The following is a 23,039-nucleotide window of genomic DNA, read 5'->3' on the forward strand; positions in this document are numbered from 1 at the left end:
GTACAGATTCAATAAACTGGGTGAATCCCAAATGGGATGAACCTAACTGTCAATCAAAATATCCCTTGGCTTCTTGGCTATTGCACTGCAGTGAACATTGGGGTGTATGTAGCTTTTCAAATTATGATTTTCTTTGGATATATGCCCAGGAGTGGGATTTTAGGATCATATAGTAGCTCTATTTTTAGTTTTTTAAGGAACCTCCATACTGTTCTCCATAGTGGCTCTATCAACCTACATTCCTGTCAACAGTATAGAAGGGTTCCCTTTTCTCCACACCCTCTCTGGCACTTATTACTTGTAGACTTTTTGATGAAGGCCGTTCTGACAGGTATGAGGTGATGCTTCATTATAGTTTTGATGTGCATTTCTTTAAGATTATGAGCATCTTTTCATGTACCTTTTGGCTATCTGTATGTCTTCTTTGGAGAAATGTCTATTTAGATCTTCTGCCCATTTTTTGATTGGGTTGTTTGTTCACTGAAGCACTATTTATGATAGCCAAGACATGGAAGCAACCTAAATGTCCATCGACAGATTAATGGATAAAGAAGATGTGCTATATTTATATAGTAGAATATTTACTCAGCCATAAGAAAGAATGAAATAATGCCATTTGAAGCAACATGGGTGGACCTAGAGACAAATATATGAAATATCACATGCTATTTTTTATAAATGGAATCTTTAAAAAATTATACAAATGAATTTATATACAAAAAAAGAAATATACCTACAGACATGGGAAACAAACTTATGATTACCAAAGGGAAATGGGGGAGGGATAAATTAGGAGTTTGGGATTAACATATATCCACTACTGTATATGAAATAGATAACCAGCAAGGACCTATTATAGCACAGGGTACTATACTCAATATTTTGTAATAACCTACAAGGGAAACGAATCTGAAAAAGAATATGTATTTATATTCTCATATATATATATGTATATGTGTGAGTGTGTGTGTGTATTTACATGGCATTGTAAAGAAACTCTACTTCAGTAAGAACAATTTTTAAAGTGTCCCTCGGTAGGTGAATGCCTCAGCAAACTTTCGTACATCCCTTCATGAAATACTACACAGCAAGAAAATGAATGACCTATTACTGTGGGCAACAACCTAGCTGAATCTCAAAGCATTATGCTGAGTGAAAAAAGCTCATCTCAATACATCATATACTATATTATTTCACTTAAAAAACATTTTCGAAGAGGCAAAATTATAGAGATAAAAATAGATTAGTGGTACTAAGGGTTGGGGAGAGTCAGGGAGAAGAGTTGGGTGTGGGTATAAATGGTAGCTCAGAGATCCTTGTGATGGAATAGTTTTGTATCTTAACTGCTGTGATTGCATGAATTGACACATGAGATAAAATGTCATAGTTATACACATACAGTGTCCCAACATTGATTTCCTATTTTGTTATTACATGATGATTATGTAAGATGTAACATAGGGAGAAATTGGGTAAAAGATACATGTGACTTCTTTGTACTAACTTTGCAACTTCCTGTGAATCTATAATTATTTTAAAATCAAATACTAAAGAATAGCTTTTTTTTGTCTTTTGAGGGCCACACCCGGGACATATGGACGTTCCCAGGCTAGGGGTTGAATTGGAGCTGCACCTGCACCACAGCCACAGCAATGCCAGATCTGAGCCACATCTTCAGCTTACACCACAGCTCACAGCAATGCTGGATCCTTAACCCACTGAGTGAAGCCAGGGATTGAATCTACATCCTCATGGATCCTAGTCAGGTTTGTTACTACTGAGCCATGATGGGAAGCCTTAAAAAATAACTTTAAAAATGGATCCCTGGAGTTCCCTTTGTGGCTCAGTGGTAACAAATCCGACTAGGATCCATGAGGACGCAGTTTCGAACCCTGGCCTGCTCAGTGGGTTAAGGATCCAGCATTGCTGTGAACTGTGGTGTAGGTTGCAAACCCAGCTCAGATCTGGCGTTGCTGTGGCTGTGGTGTAGGCCAGCGGCTACAGCTCCGATTCAAATCCTAGTCTGGGAAATTGTGTATGACGTGAGTGTGACCCTAAAAAAAGAAGAAAAATAATTATCCCTTTTTGACATTTCATTGGTGTTTTTAGCCAAAGATATCTCATTATAGGAATGCTCAAGATTTGTGCTCTTTTAAAATCTGAATTGTCCAAGCCCAACTTTATTAAAAATATACAGTGACAAATGGAGAACTTTAAAAAAAATTATTTTTTTTTCTTTTAAGTTTGGTTTCACCTTGGGTCCTACATAATGATCAATGATAGAAAACATGGTTGACTAAAGAAAAATATGGTTATCAATCTAAAGAAAAAGATCATCCTGGACAGAGATACTTAAACTCTAGCAAATGTCAAAAACTTTGTCTGGTATAAGCAGATGAGTGTGCCCTGGGAACAAAACTGCAAAATATATGCCTATACTCATCCATGCAAACTCACACGCATGCATATACACATGTGCATAGAACATTTCTGAATGATACCCAAGGCATTTGTCAGTGATTACTTCTAGAGAATTCAGTCTAGTTTTCTGTTCTTTTTGATTGTCATTACCATTAGAATCCACTTGACTCCAGCCAGTTTTCCCTCCATAGAGTTTGTAAAATACTTATAGAACAAAGATTCTTACCAGCAGAAATGGATCTTCTGTAGGTTCTTCTTTAGTCTTCAGATACAGGGGAAAAAAAGGCATTTTAGTGTTAAATTTGAATAATGCTGATTGCAATTAGAATAACAAAAAAAAATATCTAGAATTCAGATCCTTTCATTCACTCCTTAGCCAGATAATTAGTAAACATCTACTATGTGCCAGGCATAATGCTACTCTTCTGGAATACATGGCATATAGTTCTGACAGGACATTCCAGTTCTGAAATCCAAGCCTGCAATGATCTATTATGTCCTTTTTGATCAAGATAGCATATTTTCAAAAAGATGATATTAATACTATTACAAATGACTAAGAGTTCTTTCTATTAAGGCGCAACACCCCAGGAGGGCAAATAATATGTAGAATACGATACCAAAGCAATAGAATTAATTTTAAAAGACATTGGCTCCACAATTTAGCTGACTTTCAAATAGCATCCAGTAGCATTACATTGCTTTAAAAAAAAAAAAAAGATCATGAAAAGGAAGGCACTGAGGAGGGAAGAATTTGAATTTTTCTATGTGAGAGAAATTTATCAGGTTAACAAATGTGCTTCTGAGTATAGCTATATTTCTATAGCAGGTTACTTTGAGTCTTATTCCTGTTAGATGGAACTTTAATGTAGTTTAAAATGTATCTAGGAGTTCCCGCTGTGGTGCAATGGGTTAATGTTCTAGCTTGTCTCTGTGGCAGTGCCAGTTAGATCCCTGGCCTGGTGCAGTGGGTTAAGGATCTTGTATTTCTGCAGCTTGGATTCAATTCCTGGTCTGGGGACTTCCATATGCCATGGCTGAGGCTGAAAAAGAAAGAATAAATTAAAATAAAATGTATCTAAAATAGCCACCCAAAACACTCTCTTTCCTCTTACCTTGCTTTATTTATTTCTTCTTTGTGTTATTACAAAAATACAGTGCTCCTGACATAACATTAAATATTTCTTTGCTTATTGCCCATCTTCTCCACCTAGAATGTAAAACTTCATAACAGTAGTCATTTTGGTTTATTACTGTTTTCCCAGCACTTAGAACACAGCCTAGCACCAGGAAGGTGCTCAATAAATATTTGCTGAATGTTGAAAAATGGAAAAAATAATAATTTGATTTGTTCCCCAAAGGGAAAGTAATTTTCTATTAATTTAGGAAATATTATTTATTTCTATTTTTGGGACAAAACTCAGCATTTAATTTAATTTATTTAATCTGTTATTCTTTTTGGCTGCGCCTATGACATGTGGAAGTTCCTGGGCCAGGGATCAAACCCTCACCACAGCAGCAACCTGAACTGCTGCAGTGACAACACCAGATCCTTAACCCACTGAGCTACAAGAGAAACCCCAAACTCAGCATTTTAGATGAACTCTGCCAATCATTAAAGAGAATGACTCATCAGTCTTCTGTATTTACCGAAAATGATGTTTAATCAATGCCAGGGATAAAGCATATGCACTCAATATCAGCATTTTCCATTTGATATTCATTCTCCGCTAGAATAAAAAAGAGAAAAAGTCTTTTTGGAAAGTAGAAAACAACTTTCTTGCCATCTTCTAGTAAGAGATTAATTTATGGAATCTTGGCCATCAATCCAAGTATGTAATTCTAGAATGCTCAACCTTAGGAAGAAGGCAGACTTGAATCAAAGAATCCACCTATTCTGTTTGAAGTACCTGCAGATTCTCTCCTGGGAGGGATCCATTTTAGATTAGGTGCAAAGTGTGTGTGATATTCTTTTTGTATTCCTTTATCAAAGTCTACCCTGATTGTGTAAAGGAAATTCAGTAAAACTTGTTCTATTTCACTTGGGCTTCTGTGACAATAAAAAGAGGTACTAAAGAAGATATCAGTATGCATTGGGGTGTATTCTGCCCCCAAAGTTGGTTTACATATGTATATATTTTTTCCCTGACAAAGTATCAAGACTGATAATTAATTCAAAGCCTATAGGACCAGTAACCTAAAAATATATGAACTCTTTCAGAGATATATCCTTGTAAACAGTGATTAAAAAGCTAACAACAAGGTCGTACTGTATAGCACAGGGAACTATATTCAATATCCTGTGATAAGCCATGATGTAAAAGAATATGAAAAATAACATATACATATGTATAACTGAGTCACTTTTCTGTACAGAAGAAATTAACACAGCATTGTAAATCAACTACACTTCAATAAAATTTATTTATTTATTTTGTCTTTTATCTTTTTAGGGCCAAACCTGCGGCATATGGAGGTTCCGGACTAGGGGTCTAATTGAAGCTGTTGCTGCCGGCCTACACCACAGCTCACGGCAACGCCAGATCCTTAACCCACTGAGTGAGGCCAGGGATCGAACCCACAACCTCATGGTTCCTAGTCGGATTCGTTTCCACTTCGCCATGACGGGAACTCCCAATAAAAATTTTTTTAATCTAAATTAAAGGCATTAAGCTCTAAAATGGAATATTTGGCTTCAACTAGTGCATTGAGCTTGTGTTGAAGGTATTAGGCAAGATTTTCATTTACGAGCATAAAGTGGTTTTCACTGGACATCACCTAAGAACAGGTCTTGCTTTGGGTTTACGTATTGGAGTAAAATGGAGGCCTCTGACATGTACTTTTTAAACCCCTTTTTAATGAGCAAGATGCTTTAGATTTTGTACCTTCCAATATGGTGGCCCCCAGCAACAAGTGACTGGTTGAAAACTTGAAATGTTGCTCGTCCATACAGTGGACTTTGAAGACTCAGTATGAAAAAAATTATGTGAGATATCTCATTGATAACTGTTTTTACAAATGAGGCTTGCATTATATTTCTATTTTACAGTTCTATAGATAATACCACACTGGGAAGTTTTAACTGGGCACAATTTTAGTGTCCCTGAAATGTGAAATGACCACTTTTTAAATTCAAGACCATTAGAAATGCCCTATGTATGTGGTAAGATCCCATTTAGCCAGACTTTTTCTGACAGTCTGCCCTCAATGACATTATTTTTAAAGGCCAGTAGTATGCTGATGTGTCACCTATTTTGTACAATATATTTTTAAGGCTGAGATTTGGGTATGATCCCTACCTGTGATTTTGCCAGATTATCCAAACTTTCATACAGTTCCTTCCTAAGAGCCTTACCTTTAGTTTTGGTAATATAAAAATTCCTCTCTTTCCCAAGAATTATATTTTGGGATCTCTGTTAAAAAAAAAATCAGGAGTTCCCATCGTGGCGCAGTGGTTAACGAATCCGACTAGGAACCATGAGGTTGCGGGTTCGGTCCCTGCCCTTGCTCAGTGGGTTAACGATCCAGCGTTGCCGTGAGCTGTGGTGTAGGTTGCAGACGCGGCTCAGATCCCGCGTTGCTGTGGCTCTGGCGTAGGCCGGTGGCTACAGCTCCGATTCGACCCCTAGCCTGGGAACCTCCATATGCCGCGGGAGCGGCCCAAGAAATAGCAACAACAACAACAACAACAACAAAAAGACAAAAGGCAAAAAAAAAAAAAAAAAAAAAAAAAAAAATCAGATATTGTATAATACTTTGCTGGTGTTTAAGTCTTCTGTTAATGGTGATGTTACCTCTCTTTTGATGATGAAAAACATATGAAAGTCATAATGATACTGTCATAATGATATATTTAGTGGCAAGTTTTTCTCATGGCTAATAGATAGTAGAATTTTTTCCTGTTTGAAAAACTAATACCTTTTTAAAAGTGGTTTGCTTTTAGTTTCCTTTGTTGTACTTCCTTACCTTTTTATGACTGACTTTTGCTTATTGAAATATATTTTGAGGAGTTCCCATCGTGGCACAGCAGAAACGAATCTGACTAGGAACCATGAGTTTGCAAGTCCAATCTCTGGCCTTGCTCATTGGATCTAGTGTTGCCATGAGCAGTGGTGTTGGTTGCATACGAGGCTCAGATCTAATATTGCTGTGGCTGTGGCTGGCAGCTGTAGCTCCAACTGGATCCCTAGCCTGGGAACCTTCATATACCATGGGTGTGGCCGTAAAAAGCAAAAAAACAAAAAAAAAAATTGCTTTAAAACAACTGGATATCCATATGGCAAAACAAAACAGCAACAGCAACAAAAAGGAGGATAACATTGATCAGTACTTTGCACCATACAAAAAAAGTATCTCAAAATGGATTACTGATCTAAACATAAAATATAAAACAATAAAACCAATAGGAAAAAATACAGTTAAGAAAATGAAAAGGAAACTGGGGGTTGGGGGAAATAGAATGAAAATGGGTGAAATGTTTGAACAGACATTTCACAAAAAAAGGAAACAAAACACAGAGAGAAGGCAAATAAGTATATGAAAGAATCATGCCAGCCTTTATCATCATTAGTCTTCAGGCAAATGCAGATTAAAATGGCAAAATATACCACTACATACCTATTAGAATGGCTAAAATTTAAGAAAACTGATGAAATCTACTGTTGGTGAGAGTGCAAGAACTGGAACTCTCACACTCTACTGGTGGGAACGTAAAATGGCACAGCATTGGAAGAGTTTGACAGTATTTATTTATTTATTTATTTATTTATTTATTTTTACTGCTGCACTTTCAGCATAGGGAAGTGCCAAGAGTTGAATGGGAACTGCAGCTGCAGCATATGCCACAGCCAGGATAACACTGGATCCCAGCCACATCTGTGACCCGTGCCATAGCTTGCAGCAACATCAGATCCTTAACCCACTGAGTGAGGCCAGGGATTGATCCCCGTCTTCACAGCTGAGCCACAATGGGAGCTCCAATTTCTTAATAAGTTAAGCAGACATTTATCATTCAATTTGGCAATTCCACTCCTAGATATTTACCTAAGAGAAATGGAAGCATATGTCCATATAAAGACCTGTTCATGATTGTTCATGGTAGCTTTCTTGGTAGTAGCCAAAAGGTGGAATCAACCCAAATGTTCATCAGCAGGTGAATGGATAAGCAAACTGTGGCATGCTAATACAGTGGAATCGTATTCAGCAACAAAAAAGAACAAAGTCTTAGTACACACAACAACATAAATGGACCTCAAAATAGTTATACTGTGCCTGACAAAAGAACATATATTGTATGATTCTCTTTATATAAAATTCTTAAATATGCAAAACATTCAAACTATACAATGCACATTTTTATGTTTTGGCTTCCCCAAACCTGAACACCCTTCCTTTAGAGGGAATCCCAAATTCAAGAAGCAGCAGCATCCTGCTGTCCAGTATGGAAGCTGAAATAGACAGAAATTTTCTCTCCTTACCAGTTGCAGCTAAAACAGGCGCATTTGGTCTTAACTACCTGCCACACTAATCAGAGTCTCCTCTCTGGGACTTGAGCCTTAAGGGTGTTCTCAGTTTGAGATTATTTGTAATATAGTCAAGGACTAGCATTATGACAGATGTTTCCAAGGGTATGGAGGTCAGCAGGGAGCTAATAAGTGATTAGCGGGTCAGGGTTGGTACTCCAAAGAGATTTATACCTATGGTAAAATCTTATCTGTGCATTTCCTTCCTCAGACCCTTTGTACTTCTTCTTTGCTAGGTACTGTGGACTGCTTCCTACTGTTCTGTAGCAAACATTGCTACAGAATGTTTGTCTAGTTCCCTCTTCCTTCCCAGGCAGAAGGCAATTCGCACTTCCTCACCCTTTTGCCCTTGGTTGGGTCATATGATAGGTCCAGGCTGAGCCACCAAGAAGCCCCTGCCTGATTCTCTGGTGTCTCCTTTCCCTTGACATTGTGTCTAGTGATATCACAGATAGTGGATCACCATCATTCTGGGTCTTCAAGTGACAGTGTGAAACAGATGGCCTGGCCCCAACCCTCACTGGTCCCATAGGGTGAGCAGGAAACTTTTGTGTGTATTAAGGTCTCTAAGATTTTGAGGGTTCCATTTTCCTACTCAACATGCCATTCCATATATTCTTCCTCTGTTTAGGTGAATCTGAGTTATTTTCAATGCCCTGACAAATTCAGGTATTGGTACCAGAGAGAGAGGTGGGCAACATATACTTGGAGAAATGGGGAGAATCTAGAACTGGTTATCAGACCTTGCTTAGGAAAGGCAATTGAGAAGATGCAATTGAGAAATCACGTTAGTATTCAGAGAGCTGTATATGGCAGTCTATGGAATATGGTAGTAAACAGCTAATGAAATTATCCATGGGCTCCCATTAATGAGGTGCTCATTGAAGGCAGAGGCTTTGGGGAACAATAGTTCCTGCCATAAAAATACACAATGATGATGACAACAGGTATGACACTTACTTATGTGACTAGGCACTGTACTACACACATATATTAACTTGTGTAATGAAGTCAAGGATGTACGTAAGAGATCAAGGACTAACTAGCAGGTTCAATGGCCATATCTAAAGGCACTAGAGAGCTTAAAGAAAAAGCACTAAGCTGAAGTTAAAATGCTGCAAAATGGTAATAAGAGGAGTACCCATCGTGGCGCAGTGGTTACTGAATCCGACTAGGAACCATGAGGTTGCGGGTTCGATCCCTGGTCTTGCTCAGTGGGTTAAGGATCTGGCATTGCTGTGACCTGTGGTGTAGGTTGCAGACACGGCTCGGATCCTGCGTTGCTGTGGCTCTGGTATAGGCTGGAGGCTGCAGCTCCGATTTGGCCCCTAGCCTGGGAACCTCAGTGGTAATAAGAGTTTTCTTGATTGTTAAACTAAAATTTGAATTCAGTAGTGGCCTATAATCAATGAGGTAAGATGTCATAACTTCCATGGCATGAGGTAGAAGAAATCCAAAGGTTTATGGAGGCGAGAATGTTGGAGTGAACTTATCATGTTCAAACCACTCCCCTTCCCCAACTCTATTTCAGGAGGAGGGGGAGGGTCTTAGAGAACACTTTACTAAGTCACTGAGAAATGAATCAGTGTGGGGAGATACTAGCGCTGAACTGGGCCCTGATTTGAACGAGAATTACGAGGTTTACATTACTGGAAGAACTCTAGGCCTAGCAAGCAGAAACCTAACTTGAGTTGTCACAATAACAAGTTATGGTGTCTTACTATGTTCCCACACACATGCCAAATAACTGATCTGAAGCCCCTTGATTGAAGGGTGTGTGTGAATGTCACCTTGAGGGAGCACCTGGGGCCCCTGGGGGAAAATGCAGAATGGATACTAGCTCTGAGTTCACAGCAATTTCTAGGGGCTAGAAATGGCACTTTGGTCTGCTGAATGAGTGAAGAATAGGGGATACGTTTGGTCTGCTGAATGAGTGGAGAATAGGGGATACGTTAAATTGTATCCTGAGTTTATCTCACGGTGGTGTTAACATATAAAAGAGCCACTCTGCAGTTTTTTGAATTCCTGAATTCATGGTTGAAATATTGATATTTAGCAGCTGGTAGACCACTTACATCCGTCTCTGACCCATGATATATAGGCTAATGTGGTAAGCAGGGTCCAGCCAATGTAAAGACTCTCCGGTTAAATAATAAATCAAGAGTAATCACACCTCCATGTGGAGACTTTAAAGATTAGTGCTCCCATTAAGGGCTTGAACATTGCAGGCTATTGATCCCTATCGCATCCGTGTTTAACTTGCTTGTTTTTGGCCAATATAAAAGCCAGATGAAGTTGGAAAAAGCCTGTGAATCATTATAAAGTTAATTAAGAGGTGACTCCAATTACAACTGCTTTTCCAGGTGTTGCATCTTTTTCCTGCAATGAATGAACATGGTCCCTGGTATTCGGTCTGTAGCTGACAGATATTTTTCTCTATATCAATTAGTAGAGGTTATCACAAGCAGCTTACTTTCACCCAGAAGAGGCATCAGTAAATCTTAGAGCTATGTGGATTCTCCTGCATTGTCATAACATAATCCTCAGGGTCCTAGTTCTTCTTAGCATCTCACAGGACATCATTGTTAGCATGAAGCTGAGTATTTTGAGAAGAAAAGAGCGAGAATCTCAGATGTCATGATAATACAAATGTATACCAGAAGGTGGAATAAAAATCCCATGAAAACTGGGGGGCTTGCCACATCACTGATGTTTTTGAGGAGCATGCAGGGGTATCTGCTTTAAACAAGCTCCTGCTCTTTGCACCACTTACCACCAAACCAGAGGCTCAGTGGGGCTCTTTGGATATCGGAGACAACATATACTGTTTTTGAGTCTGCTGCTCTGACCTATTTATTGGGAAACTGGTAACCCTGATAATTTTGAGTGATGCCTGGGACAAGAGAAGACTCTGTATATATGACAGAATTTTCAGAGGAAGCTTCTGGCCTCTTAGCAGATTCAAATGGAAAATATACTGTATGGTGCATTTTGCACAGCTCAAGTGGAAAATGGGTGCTTGGACATGAGGGATTCTAAATTTGTGTTATGACCTCTCCTACCCACCGTGAACTTAATCCCATCTGATCTAACAAACTAAAAGCTATATGCATTTGCAATCCATTATCAAATGAAGTCATTTCTATGAAAATGGACTCTGGCAGATTGGGACATGGGTGACAAGAAGATCTGAGGTCTTTTAGGGGCTGAAATAGACACAGAGTGTAAGAATTATGTGTATCCCATGAAAATGCTCCTCAAAGAATGATCTCAGTAGAGGAGGTTCTCAATAGTCAGGTGGAGAGTATAATTTTGCTCTTTGATGTTGCTCAGCCTCTTTGTGTAGCCACCACAGTGCTTGTTCAGTGGACCCATGTATGAAGCAGCTTCAGTGGCAGGGATGGAGGCTCACCACAGGCTTAGTAAAACAGACTTCCTTTCATCAATGATGATCTGGCCTGCTCCACTGCTAAATGCCCAAATATCCAACAGCAGAAGCTACTCAGATAACTTCATAAGACACCTTTCTTTGGAGGGACCTTCTGACCACCAGTAGCTTACTAGTTACCTTGAGTCTTTTCCATCAGGAAAGGGAAGGAAATTTGTCCTCAAATAAATATATTCTAGGTACTGATTACCTTTCTTTCCTCCACTGGTTTTACTAGCACCACCACTTGTGTACCTATAAAGTGCTTTATCCATTGCCTCTAACAGGGAGATAGATTTGGTTATCCTGTAAGTGCTACAATATAATATGCTCATGTCTGTGGGGTTCACTGGTTTTACCATGTAACTCATGACCTAGAGCCTTGCAAAATACTCAGTTGTAGTATCGGCTGTAAGACAACACTCTGTGAGTTTAGGGTGCCATCCTAAAAGTGTAGGATATTTCTTAAAATAGTGGCCACTATGTCATATTGTCTTCCTCAAAGCCAGAATGCGTGGGTCCTGGAACTAAGAGGTAGAGTTGTGAGATCCTCTTTTATAATTGCATCACATAATCCACTGGAGTAATTTTTGCTTTCATCTCTGCAATCTTGGGCTCAGTGAATTTGGAAGGTCGTAGGGCACAAGGAAGAAATCTTTCCACCAGGAAACAGTGATGATCCTATTGAATTGGAGCCTGAAACTTCCCCTGGCCATTTTGTGTTCTCATCATGCTGAATCAACAGCCAGAGAAGGGGTCTGGGTGTTGGCACTGATCACAATTACCAAGATGAAAGTAGATTTCTACTACATAATAATGGAAGGAGGACTGTATAAGGACTCAAAGAGTTCCCTGGGAGCCTCCTGATAGTACCTTATCCGTTAGTCTTTGTTAAGAGAAAACTGGTAATCCAATAAAGATCCACTAAATACTCAGGTCCCAGAACAAAGGTTTATGCCACCCCACTAGGTAAAACAAACAAACAAACAAACCAAAAAAAAAAAAAAAAGTCTTATTCAGCTGTGCTTTTAGCAGAGGGTAGGTAACATGAAATGGGTGGTGGAAGGAAGAAGTGATAAATATGAACTTGACAGTTGACCTTATAACCAGCTACAAAAATGAAGATTGAAGCAGGCTTGCACCTTTTTCTTATAATATATAGTTATATATAACTATATATCTTTATATGTTAACCAATTATTTCTTCTATTTATTTCTTCTACAACTTTCTTTCTTAATGAGGAGTGTTAGTTCTTTTCTTTACAATTTAGATCAGAGTTCCCCAAACTGTAGAGAGCCACAAGACAGTCCTGAAGGAGAGGACCTCATATCATCTGGGCTTCTTGGACAGGTGAGGGAAATAATGTTGGATGGTAATTTGTGTTTCACCTTTTTGAGAAGAAAGTGATTATTTGTGCAAAAGTTAGTTGAATTCTGCGAAGTGGAAACATGAAGTTGTTTCAAGAGGGTTAGGTATGGGTGGAAGGGTGAATGCGAATGTGTGCTTCAGTGCAGGATGGGTGGGCTGTGGTAGTCATTTGTTTACTCTTGGGTCTCTCATTTTTCACACACTCTGCCCAGCATAGCAGGGACCAGCATTTCTGAGTCCCTTGCATCTAAATATTGGATAGTAACAGAGAATGGAAAATACTGGCAGAAGAGAGCAGGGTAGAAGGGGAGAGCCTGTATACTTCTCTCTCTGTCTCCATCTTTCTGTCTCCTTTGAGGGGCATTGCTAGCAGTGACTAAAAAATCCTCTCCTTGCTGGTTTATATTATGCCAGGCAACTCATGCTAGATTCTTAGCTTTTTCTGGACATCCTATAATTTTCCTCCAGTTCCAGGAGTGCTATTGCCTTCATTAAATATGTATGTGATTTCTAATTTATATATATTTATAATAGTGATATGTGTATATCATTAAAAAGTCTACAAATAATAAATGCTGGAGAGGGTGTGGAGAAAAAGGAAACATCCCATACTGTTGGTAGAGATACAAATTGGTGCAACCACTAGGGAGAAGAGTACGGAAGTTTCTTAAAGAACTAAAAATAGAGTTACCATATGATCCAGCAATCTCCCTCCTGGGCATATATCTGGAGAAAACTCTAATTTGAAAACATACATGCACCCCAGTGTTCATAGTGGCATGATTTACAACAGCCAAGATATGGAAGCAAGTACCTGTCCATGAAGATGTGATATATATATGCACAATTTGCAGCAATGGTATGGTTTTGTGGATGACCTAGAAATTACCATATTAAGTGAAGTAAGACAGATAAAGATCATATATCACTTATATGTGGGGTCTAAAAAAATGGTACAAATGAACTCATTTACAAAACAGAAGTAGACTCACAGACATAGGAAACAAATTTAGGAGATAGAAGGGGGTGAGGAGAGATAAATTAGGAGTTTGGGATTAACATATACACACTGCTATGCATAAAATAGGTGAACAACAAGGACCTGTATAGCACAGACAACTAACCTCTATATTTTATAATAACATGTAATGGAACAGAATCTGAAAAAGTTCACATATATATTATACATATGTATCTGAATCACTTTGCTGTACACTTGAAACTAATGCACAGTGGTAAATTAACTATTTTCATTATATATGTATGTGTGCATTAGAAGAGATTTATATGGGTTGCCTCACTCTCCCTTGTTTCTCCTCAGCTCTTTTATCCCCTGCATGTCTAATTCCTTGAGTTAAATTCCCACTGTTTGAAATATCTAGAACAGTAGTTCTGTTTTCCTAGCCAGATCCTGACTACTGATAAAAGTGTATGTGTGCATGTACATGTGCATGTGTGTGATATAAGCCAATTTTTATAAAATAGCATAGAGGCATATATGTACTTTCAGACACACAAGTGTGCATATATTCATGTGGTGGGTATATAAATGCATATAAAAGGACTATGGAGTGATAGATTTTCAAAGGGAGAGTAAACGAGGATGTATAAATTTCTATATTTAAAATTTCCTTATCCTTAGTTTTTACAACAAACAACTTTGTAGTTTTAATACACATAGCTCTTTTTAAATGACCCAAAATTTTCTAAGTAATTGTCTGCCCATCGGTGGCAGCTTTAATATCCTCAAAATTTTACATAGGGAGTACATTAATATACTCTGACTTTCCCTTATTCACTTAATAACTGATTTTCAGTTAATATACACTGATTTTCCCTTATTCACACCCCTAAACAATCCCTCTCCCTAAGCAATATGGAAATACATATCTACTTGGGTCAATGAAAACAACTCAGGTTTCATTTTCTTTTTTTTATATAATTTTTAAAATTTTCCCACTGTACAGCAAGGGGGTCAGGTTATCCTTACATATATACATTGCAATTACAGTTTTTCCCCCACCCTTTCTTCTGTTGCAACATGAGTATCTAGACAAAGTTCTCAAAACTATTCAGCAGGATCTCCTTGTAAATCTATTCTAAGTTGTGTCTGATAAGCCCAAGCTCCCGATCCCTCCCACTCCTTCCCCCTCCCATCAGGCAGCCACAAGTCTCTTCTCCAAGTCCATGAGTTTCTTTTCTGAGGAGATGTTCATTTGTGCTGGATATTAGATTCCAGTTATAAGTGATATCATATGGTATTTGTCTTTGTCTTTCTGGCTCATTTCACTCAGGATGAGATTCTCTAGTTCCATCCATGTTGCTGCAAATGGCATTATGTCATTCTTTTTTATGGCTGAGTAGTATTCCATTGTGTATATATACCACTTCTTCCGAATCCAATCATCTGTCGATGGACATTTGGGTTGTTTCCATGTCCTGGCTATTGTGAATAGTGCTGCAATGAACATGCGGGTGCATGTGTCTCTTTTAAGTAGAGTTTTGTCCAGATAGATGCCCAAGAGTGGGATTGCGGGGTCATATGGAAGGTCTATGTATAGATTTCTAAGGTATCTCCAAACTGTTCTCCATAGTGGCTGTACCAGTTTACATTCCCACCAGCAGTGCAGGAGGGTTCCCTTTTCTCCACAGCCCCTCCAGCACTTGTTATTTGTGGATTTCTTAATGATGGCCATTCTGACTGGTGTGAGGTGATATCTCATGGTAGTTTTGATTTGCATTTCTCTTATAATCAGCGATGTTGAGCATTTTTTCATGTGTTTGTTGGTCATCTGTATATCTTCTTTGGAGAAATGTCTATTCAGGTCTTTTGCCCATTTTTCCATTGATTGATTGGTTTTTTTGCTGTTGGGTTGTATAAGTTGTTTATATATTCTAGAGATTAAGCCCTTGTCAGTTGCATCATTTGAAACTGTTTTCTCCCATTCTGTAAGTTGTCTTTTTGTTTTCTTTTGGGTTTCCTTTGCTGTGCAAAAGCTTTTCAGTTTGATGAGGTCCCATGGGTTTATTTTTGCTCTAATTTCTATTGCTTTGGGAAACTGACCTGAGAAAATATTCATGATGTTGATGTCAGAGAGTGTTTTGCCTATGTTTTCTTCTAGGAGTTTGATGGTGTCCTGTCGTATATTTAAGTCTTTCAGCCATTTTGAGTTTATTTGTGTGCATGGTGTGAGGGTGTGTTCTCGTTTCATTGCTTTGCATGCAGCTGTCCAGGTTTCCCAGCAATGCTTGCTGAATAGACTTTCTTTTTCCCATTTGATGTTCTTGCCTCCCTTGTCAAAGATTAATTGACCATAGGTGTCAGGGTTTATTTCCGGATTCTCTATTCTGTTCCATTGGTCTGTCTGTCTGTTTTGATACCAGTCCCACACTGTTTTGATGACTGTGGCTTTGTAGTATTTCTTGAAGTCTGGGAGAGTTATGCCTCCTGCTTGGTTTTTGTTTCTCAGGATTGCTTTGGCGATTCTGGGTCTTTTGTTGTTCCGTATAAATGTTTGGATTGTTTGTGCATTTTCTTCTGAAAGACTATTTTGTCCAATGTGATCCAAAAAAATATTTCCTCAAAATTCATGTAAGATATGAAAACACTGTATCTCCATCTGATGTCAATACATTCATTCTGCAACTCCTATATCCCATGTTATATGATTCAAAATCAGTGTGAGAAAAAGTATGAATATACTGTGTTTGTATGCTTGTCATTTTGTTAGTGAATTTTTTTTAGTGCTAAAGTTTATCCAGTACTAATTTTCTAAAAATAAAACGATGCTTTTAAATTCAGAAAAAGGAAGGGCTTTACAATAACTCTGTCTGTCTGACATACTCATAATTTTTAATAGCCCAATAAAGTTTAAAATTGTTAATCTCATCATTATTGTTTCTAAATAAATCCCAGTAGCACTCTGGTGACAAGAGTTTAGTGGGTTTGTGGAGAAAGAAATACTTGTTTAAGTGACTTTCATCATGCCACACTGCTTCAATATTATTTTTCTTGTTGTTCAAGATTCCTTTGAAGCAATCCTTGGCAATGTTGAGAACCTGAATGGGAGTGCCACCAAATACAGCAGGATGGTAATAAAAATCTCCCTTGCCAATTGGTATATGTGCTTCTGATAATTGACTTCTCTCATAAGGGAACTCTATGGGACCTCTCTTATACCAATAAGCCTGTAACTGAGCTACTAACTCCCCCAGAGTCTCCAGTCCATATTTTCTTAGGAAGATTTGATCCACATCCATACAGAAGTGGAAGTCAACTTCATATTGTATGTGATCTATAACATGTTCATTGATGGTCTTCATGCGCATCATATTGATATCTTGCCATCTCTTCTCTCGCTTGATTTCAAGCGGGGACTCAGATTTCATATTTCAGAGGGGACTCAGGTCTATCCAAGGCATCTTGGAGAAGTCATCTATCAGGACATAAATTATGACTCTCTGGCCAACCATAAAATATGTATCAGCAGATGATATAAATGTATACGAATAACAGTCAGTGTATCTGTGAAGTAAACAAGAAGCAGCTAGGTTCATTTTCTTATATTTTAATGGAATACATACCATTTAAATTACACTGACTGAGTTTATCCAAAATTCTACTAAGCAACCAAACAGTATATGCTTCTTGAGTTGTATTTAAATAATATAGAAGAAAGCGAAATTATCTGCCTTTTTCTCTCCCCGATGAGGTTTTATGGATCATAGGAGAGGAGCTCCTCATGAGAGAGAATGAAAACTGCATAGGCCCAGCAAAAAAGGAGAGCCAGAGTTTTCAGGGTTATCAGAGCAATGGGGACTTGGTTTGGAGGTTGTAGCATAAATGGTCATTGGTCACTGCAAGAGCAATTATTTATGTCTTTGGCTTGCTTTTAAAGTATTGAGTTATTCATAAAAGGTCAGAGGTGGGGATTTCCCACTGTGTCTCGGTGGAAACGAATATGACTAGTATCCATGGGGATGCAGGTATGAGCCCTGGCCGCACTCAGTGGGTTAAGGATCTGGCCTTGCTGTTGCTGTGGTGTAGGCTGGCGACTACCCCTAGGTTGAAGGTCAGAGGTAGCATGCTTTGTACCTAATGTCTGCATTGCTTTTCTTGTTTTGCCTTCTGCCTTTTAATATGGTGCTGGAAAAGAAAAGTTTTTCATTTCCAGTCTCTCCAGCCAGAGATTCTCAGACTTACAAGAGGCCTCTGGTAAATTCAAAAAAGGAAAGTAATATATACAACTCAGTTTCAAATTATGTTTACATAGTCATTAAAAATAAATTCCGGATATCGTTCAGACTTTTAAAAAATAAAACAAATGGAGATCAGGAGAACAATTTCTAGTTTGGAATATCTAAAGTTATTAGGTGTATTATGAAAAATAACACTTAAAATATTGTACTGAGCTGGAAGCTAGCAACTCAAGTCCAAAAGATTCAGTTTATCCATGTTTCCCTTATGGTTCGTGCTTTTGCGTCATGTTTCAGAAATCTTCACCCCCTCAAAGTAGTGAAAATATTCTCTGACATTTTCTTCTAGTGGCTTTATTGTTTTATTTTTCGTATTTAACTCTATTATCTATTCGAATGAGTTTTTTGTGTGTGGTGTGATACAGGGTTGTTTTGTCAGTCTCAGCTTACTGATAGTGACACTGTGCTGACATTGTGCTAGGAATGCCTGGGGGCACTCACCTGAGTCCCTGCTACTTGTGGTGAGACACTTATTCCCAGACATTTCCCCTACCACAGCCTACATTATGGCCAGATCAGCCCTTGTAATTCTTATTCTGATTGCAAGATGCACCTCAACAACAACCATCAGGGAACTTTGAGAAAATAAATTTTATTATTCACAAGTCCTGGAGGGTACACCGCATGCCTGGGGCCATGCAGCAAGGTCACAGTTTTGGCGGAGGTGGTAAGAGGGAGAGAGAGAGAAAATGTGAGGACTTGGGGGTGGTTCTGCCTTTACTGGGGTCAAGGGTGGGGAGCCTAGGGTTTCGCAAGTTCACGTGTTATTGGCAAATTTTAAACATAAGAGCAAAAGTTAAGATAACAGAGGGAAAAAGCGGGTCATGCAAGTGGTCAGTCGTGTAGGTCACCTAGGGCTTTCTAAAAAGGGAATTTCATGGGTGAGGTGACCTGGCTCTTTATCTAATTGTTTAGCTAGTTAAGCATGTCACACAACTGGCAATATTTTATTTGAGGTGGATGTCTTTAAAATGGATGTCTCAATCAATCAATAGTTTAATGTCAGGCATTTACAATTAAAAAAATGCTTATTGTCAGGCCCTTAACACTACAACAGCAAACATTTTTCCAATTTAAAAAAAACTTTCTATTTTGGAATGATATTAGATTTACAGAAAAGTTGCAAATGCATCATAGAGTTCCCATATATACTCTACCTACCTTCCCCTAATGCTAATATATTATATAACCATAGTACATTTGTCAAAATTGGGAAATCATCAGTGGTAAAATACTATTAGCCAAACCACAGATTTTATGTCAGTTTCACCCATTTTTTTCACCTAATGGCCTTTTTTTAGTTTCCAGTATCCAATCCAGGACACACACTGCTTTTAGTTACCATGGCTCCTCACTCTCTCCACTCTTTCAATTTCTCTTCTTCTTGGTCATGACCTTGACCATGTTTTGAACAATGGTCTTCAATTTGGGTTTCTTTGACTTTTTTGTCCTTAGGTAAAGTTAATTTTAATACAATCAGACCTATTGACCTTTTCTGTCCACTAGTACTTTCCATGTCTTAATTAAGAAATCCTTTTCTATCCTGAGTTCATAAAGATATACTACAGTTTTTCCTTTAACTTTTGGTCTTTAAACTACCTAGGAATTGATGTTTTTATATGCTTGTACATGATATGTTATACAGGTACAATTTCAATTTTCCCTGTTTCTACTTTCTCCAGCATAATTTATGGAAGTCTTTCCTTTCAGATCTACGGTGTCTTTGTCAATAAATAGAAAGTCTTTAACATTTGCATGGAACTTCCTCGTTTATTTTATTGGCTTATTTGTTCATCCCTGTAGCAGATGTTCATGTTGAAATGCTCCATATAGATACTTTCAATCTATCCTCTGGTTTTCAGTCCTACCTTTATTCCTAATTTCAGAGGAACTTGATACCTTTCAGTCCTGAGACTTTTGAGGGTTAACACAGAGAGGGGGTTTTATGGTGAAGTAATGAGGCTTTGGCTTCAGTGCCCTTTCACTTACATAAGACCCTTCCAAGACTCAGTGTGTTCTATTGATGGAAAGCGGAAAGCGGAAAGCGGGAGGGAAACAGAAACTCCAGCTGTGTCTTGAAGGTAAGAGCACTGCCCCAAGTCATTATGCTCTATTGCAGATCCTGAGGCAGCAACTTAAAGGGATCAGAATGGGTTAAGGGAGGAGGTATACGGGAAATTTCTTAAGTAAAGATTCCTCCCTTCCTGTCTCTTTCGGTGTTTTTTTTTTTTTTTCTTTTTTCTTTTTTCTTTTTGCCTTTTTCTAGGGCCGCACCTGTGGCATATGGAGGTTCCCAGGCTAGGGGTCCAATCAGAGCTGTAGCCGCCTGCCTACACCAGAGCCACAGCAACTCGGGATCCGAGCCACATCTGTAACCTACACCACAGCTCACAGCAACGCCGGATCCTTAACCCACTGAGCGAGGCCAGGGACTAAACCTGCAACCTCGTGGTTCCTAGTCGGATTCGTTAACCACTGCACCATGATGGGAACTCTGTTTCTTTTCTTTTTTTAAACAATAAATTACTATCTGTATTTAATAACAAGCTGATAAACTACATTTTAATAGGTGATATGTACATTGTTGGACTTAATATTTTTTGTACTTTCTATGTATAATTTTGATATCAAGGCAGCACTTGCTTCATAAAATGATTTGGGAAATGTTCCCTCCTCTTCTCTTTTCTGGAAGAGATTGTGATTCTTAGACTTGGTATTAATTCTTCTTTAAATATTGGTAGAATTCTCCAAAGAAACCATCTGGGCCCAGAGACTTTTGGAGTTTTTAAAATTAGGAATTCTATACGATCCCTCCATAGCTATAGGGTCCTTCAAATGATCTAGTTCATGTTGCGTGAGTTCTGGTTGTTTGTGCTTTTCAAGGTCTATTTCAGCTAAGTTGTCAAATGTATGTATGTAGAATGTTTTATAGTGTTTCCTGATTATCCTTTTGTTGCCTGCAAGGTCTGAGGTGATGTACCTTGTTTCTTTCCTGATACTGGTAATTTGCATTATTTTTTTCTTTGCCAGTCTTTTTGGTTGATTATGGATTTAATTGATTTTTTTTTAAAGAACAAGCTTTTTGTTTCATTGATATTTCTCTATTACTTTACTGTTTCACTTTCATTGATTTCTGCTCTCATTTTTATTATTTCCTTCTTTCTTTCGTTTTATTTTACTCTAATTTTTCTTTTTAAAAATTTTTTATTATAGTTGATTTAGTCAGGCTCTGTCCTGCAGTGGGTAGCACATTGAACTTCTGAAGTATAGTTGATTTACAATGTTCTGTCAATTTCTGCAGTACAGCAGTGACCCAGTCATATGTATATATACATCCTTTTTTTTACTATCTTCCATTGTGTCCTAAATTCTTGAGGTGGCGTTATTGATAATCTCCAATTTACAATAAAAAGTCTGAATGTAAAGGACACTTGGCAATACCTACCTTCCCACAGCAAACACAGTCAACCCCACAGTAATTTTATGACTTGTGTAATACTTTTCCAGTATAAATTCATTGAAAGTGCCATGCCACACAATTGGAGCTGCCCAGTTGGTAGTTGTGTTCATGGGACTTGATACACTAAAAGGAAGACATTAGAATTATGAACAAAATACATTTTAATACAACTGTAATAGATATTACTAATGTATAAAGCCTATGTCTGATTGCAGCATTTCCTTACTCCTAACCCAAAGCCTTGATGGTCATGATAAACTAGAAAAAAAAGTTGATCAGAAACAGCTGTATCATTACAAAGGTACATGCACAGATTAGTTATACTGTAATTCTGTCTTGGAAGACACATAGTTGAAATGTCATCCAGCGTCTAAACTAAAAATTTCTCCTATATTTGGACAAAATCTATTGTCTTAGGCTTTTGGACTTTGATTATTTTCAGAGGCCATATTTAAAAAATGAACTTCCCAGCTTTCATAATCTGAAATGCTGCCAGTGTTAATATCAGTGCATACTGTCTGAATCAACTTTGTTCGACAGAGCAACCAAACAAAATTTACCTCAAAAAAAAAAAAAAAAAAAAAAGATTGCTCAACATGGTAGGAGTAGGAAAGCTTTGTGATATTTTAACTTGTCTTGCACCACCTTCCTCCCCAGGATTAGCAGTGAGTGGTATTGAAAACAGCAAACCATATTTTCAGTGTGGGTATCTGGTTCTAGAAGGAGAAAAGCAGACCTAATTTCCAAGGAATTATGTTTGTCTCTTTTGACCTGTCTGGGATTTCCATGAAGGGTTGACTCATCGTGCTTTCTTTTGTTTCACTTAACTCAGAACTCTCTCAGAATGGAGAAGTGGCTAAGTTGAGATTGTTCCTTAAAAACATTTTTTAAAAGAACAAACTCCTGGAGTTCCCATCATGGTGCAGCAGAAATGAATCTGACTAGGATCCATGAGGTTGCAGGTTTGATCCCTGGCCTTGCTCAGTGGGTTAAGGATCCAGCGTTGCCATGAGCTGTGGCATAGGTCGCAGACACGGCTCAGATCCTATGTTGCTGTGGCGCAGGCCAGCAACTACAGCTCTGATTAGACCCCTAGCCTAGGAACCTCCATATGCCATGGATGTGGCCCTAAAAAGCAAAAAATAAAAAATAAAAAAAATAAAAGAACAAACTTCTGGCACCTGGGTCAAATGATTACAGACGGAATAAACAATAAATGTGCTAAAAGCCTGGAGAGGAAACATTTGGAAGATAGTTCTTTGGAAAGTAAAAGCTTTGACAAGATCCTATGTATAACAAGGAATTAAGAAATCCATGCACATGTTCAGGGCAGAATGAATGTTCAGAAAAAAAAATCTGTGAAGACACTAGGCTTTCACCTGTGGCTGATACCTAGGCTCAACACAGTCAAGAAGTTAAGGATAAGGCAGAGTTGTAAAGAGCTGGGCTATGAAGGAGGGCCCAAACACAGCCAATCTTCAAAGACTGTAAGCATTTTTTCTTTTATTTTCCTTTCTTTTCTCTTCTCTTCTCCTTCTTCCCCTCCTCCAACTCTTTCTGCCCAATATACCTCCCTCTCTCTTA

The 23,039-nt window shown here is 38.2% G+C and overlaps 1 pseudogene; it reads right to left on the reverse strand.

Annotated features, from left to right (window-relative positions):
- Nucleotides 1-16,555: 16,555 nt before the first annotated feature.
- Nucleotides 16,556-21,569, reverse strand: LOC100156618 (N-acetyllactosaminide alpha-1,3-galactosyltransferase-like; annotated as a pseudogene).
- Nucleotides 21,570-23,039: the final 1,470 nt, after the last annotated feature.

The sequence above is a fragment of the Sus scrofa genome, chromosome 1, assembly GCF_054392235.1.
Source record: "Sus scrofa isolate SSC_HxYL_T2T_F1_AM1 chromosome 1, Sscrofa_HxYL_maternal_Yorkshire_Landrace_v2.0, whole genome shotgun sequence".
NCBI lineage: Eukaryota > Metazoa > Chordata > Mammalia > Artiodactyla > Suidae > Sus > Sus scrofa.